This window comes from Myotis davidii, unplaced genomic scaffold (genome assembly GCF_000327345.1).
Source record: "Myotis davidii unplaced genomic scaffold, ASM32734v1 scaffold770, whole genome shotgun sequence".
Classification (NCBI taxonomy): Eukaryota; Metazoa; Chordata; class Mammalia; order Chiroptera; family Vespertilionidae; genus Myotis; species Myotis davidii.
In genome coordinates, this window is record NW_006282187.1 from 224168 (window position 1) to 227869 (window position 3702).

Consider the following 3702-nt stretch of genomic DNA (forward strand, 5'->3'; position numbering starts at 1 on the left):
GGTGTGCAGGAGGTAGCTGATCGATGTTTCTCTCTCATCGATGTTTCTAACTCTCTATCTCTCTCCCTTCCTCTCTGTAAAAAATCAATAAAATATATTTTTTTAAAAAAAGAAAGAAAACAGCTTGAAAGGCTACATATTATATGATTCTAATTATACAACACTGTGGAAAAGGTAAAACAATGGAAACAATAAAAAGATGAGAGGTTGCTGGAATTTTGGGAGAAGGATGAATAGATGAAGCACAGAGGATTTTTTAGGGCAGTGAAGCTATTCTGTGTGATACTATAATGGTGGACACATGTCTTTCTACATTTGTCCAAACCCATGGAATGTACACCACCAAGAGGGAACCCTAAAGCAACTATGGGCTTCAGATAATATGTATCAGTAGTGGTTCATACTAATGTGAGATGCTAATAATAGGGGAAACTTTGTGTTTGAGGAGAGGTATATGGAAACTCACTTTGTACTTTCTTTGCAATCTTTCTGTAAACCTAAAACTACTCTAAAAAAGTCTGTTAAAACAAAACAATTCCAAGTTCAACCATTTACACTTACTAAGAGGGCTTCAAAAAAGACACATACAATTTCAGCACCATCATTTAAGTTCCATATACAATGTGCAACATTAGTCCAATCTCCCAGCATTTCTTTTACTTATTTGCAAATGTTCTGTTCCCTGCTCTTTATAAAGTAGTTTGGCATCAAAAGCCAAAAAAAGAGATTAGAAAGTTAGACTTCATAAGGTTCAAAACTTTGCATGCCAAAAGGCATCAGAAACAGACAAGCAGGAGACTGGGAGAAAATACAGCTGACCATAACACAGAATTGAAAGCATGCAGGCTTTGGAATGCCTTTAGTGGACCCACATAGTTCAAATCTGTTGTTCATAGGTCAACTGCATTTTTAAAAAAATATATTTTATTGATTTTTTACAGAGAGGAAGGGAGAGGGATAGAGAGTTAGAAATATCGATGAGAGAGAAACATTGATCAGCTGCCTCCTACATACCCCCTACTGGGGATGTGCCCACAACCAAGGTACATGCCCTTGAGAGAAAGAATCATTGATTGGCTGCCTCCTGCACGCCACCTACTGGAGATCGAGCCTGCAACCCAGGCATGTGCCCTTGGCTGGAATCAAACCTGCGACCCTTTAGTCTGCAGGCTTAAGCTCTATCTACTGAGCCAAACCAGCTAGGGCTATAAGGTGGAGTTTTGATTACATAGGGTAGGGGTCCTCAAACTTTTTAAACAGGGGGCCAGTTCACTGTCCCTCTGACCGTTGGAGGGCCAGACTATAGTTTAAAAAAAAACTATGAACAAAATTCCTATGCACACTGCACACATCTTATTTTGAAGTAAAAAACAAAACGGGAACAAATACAATATTTGTATTTGCATGTGGCCTGCGGGCTGTAGTTTGAGGACCCCTAACATAGGGTATCAGCACCTTTAATCCCCATGTTGTTCAAGGGTCAACTGTATTTGCTACCTATTATATTACTTAGATTGGTGGTTCTCACCTGGGTGATTCTGCCCCCAGGGGATACTGGGCAATGTCTGGAGACAATTCTGATTATCACAACTGGGGGGTGGGGTGTGTGTGTGTGCACGTGCCACTGGCATTTAGTGGGCAGAGGCCAGGGATGCTGCTGAACATTCCACAAGGCACAGGACAGTCCCTACCAAGATCTATCCAGCCCCCAAATGTCAATACTGCCGTGGCTGAGAAAAGTCCATTTAGAGCATCTACAAATTAATTTAAATATATATATAATCACTAACAGACAAGTGATCAAAGGATATTAACTACAACTAATAGATGCCAGCAATTCAAATAGCTAGGAAACTATGGAAAGAAGCTCAAGTTCGAGAATAATGAAGGAAATGTGAAATAAGAGATGCTACCTTTTGCTTCTTAGAGGGAATAAATCCAGTTTAAAGATAAAGGGGAAATACCCTTATAGACTGCTGATATGAGTGTGACATGGTACCGCCTTTTTAAAGGATAACTTGGTAGTGCCTACCAAGATTTTTTATGTGAATACTACCCTCCAACTCAGAACTGTAGGAGTCTGTTCTAGGGAAATAAACACACATGTGTAGGGGAACATGCATAAGAACACATAACCCCCTGGCTGGTAAAAGTAAAACACTGAATATAATTTAAATATGCATTATTGGGGAATGGTTAGATAATACCAACATTCAGTAAAAAGCACAGGACCACCAGCATTAACAGATTTAATTATGAAAAATTCCACAAACCCGTTAAACTGTCTGTGACCAGGAGACTTTGAGATCATTAGCTCAAAAGCAAACAAAAACATCTGCTGAACGCTGAACCAAAGTGCAAGGGTAACTCTAAGAAATTAAAATGCACTCTGAAAAAAAAATTTTTTTAAAGATAAAGATAAAAAACACACTGAAGTTTGCTCCAAATGGGATTCTAACATTTTTCTTCTTCCCTCTTTTTTCTTTATCACTCCTTCTCTTCACTCTTGTTTTGTGTTAGGGATCTACTCTTCTGCCCTCTCCTTCAGCCTGCCTTCATGGATGAACAATAATTACTCATTCTCATTATCCAGAGAGGTGTGGTGTATTTTCTACCCCTGGTAAAAGTTAACTTTCTAAAACAGTGGTCGGCAAACTATGACCTGGGGGTCAAATTTGACCCACTGCCTGTTTTTATAAATAAAGTTTTATTGGCACACAGCTACTCTAATTTGTTTATGTATTGTCTGGGCTGCTTTTGCCCTATAGCTATGTAGTTGAGTAACTGTGACAAAGCTGAAAATATTTACCATCTGGCTCTTTACAGAAAAAGTGTGCTGACCTCTATTCCAAAATGTAAAAACAGAACATTTCTAGGAGAAAATCTTTGTGACATTAGATGAGGCAAAGATTTCTTAGACACCACACCAAAAGCCCAATCCATATAAAAGAAATTGATAAACTGGAAATTGAAACTGGATACTACCAAATGTTGAAACTTTTGCTCTGTGAAAAGACGCTGCTAGGAAAATTACAATCCATAGGCTGGAAGAAAATATTTGCAAGTCACATATTTGCAAAAGTACTTGTATCTAGAACATATATTTTTTAAAACTGTCCAAACTTAACAACCCAATTTAAAAAATGGCAAAAGAAGATATATGGATGGCAAATAAACATGTGAAAAGATGCTCAATGTCATTAATTAGGGAAACGCAAATTAAAACCTCTCCGCATTTAGGGTGAGAATCGAGATACTATTACCCATTTAGAAAGGCTAAAACAAAGTAAAACAAAAGCAAACTATCCCTGAAACTAATATAATATTGTATGTCAACTATATTTTAATAAAACACACACACAAAAGCAAGCAAACAACAAAACAGACAATATCAACTTCTGGCGAAGATGTGGAGAAACCAAAACTTTCATACATTGCTGGTGGAAATGTAAAAATGCTACAGCCACTTTGGAAAACAGACTAGCAGTTCCTATTCCTAATCTTCATACAAGAGAAATGAAAGTGACCTATCCTACCTAATAAAAGAGAAACATGGTAATTGGCGTACGACTGCTACCCTTCCCATTGGCTAATCAGCGAGATATGCAAATTAACTGACAGCCAAGATGGTGGCCGGCAGCCAGGCAGCTTGAAACTAACATGAGGCTTGCTTGCTTCAGAGACGGAAGAAACCAACGTTCC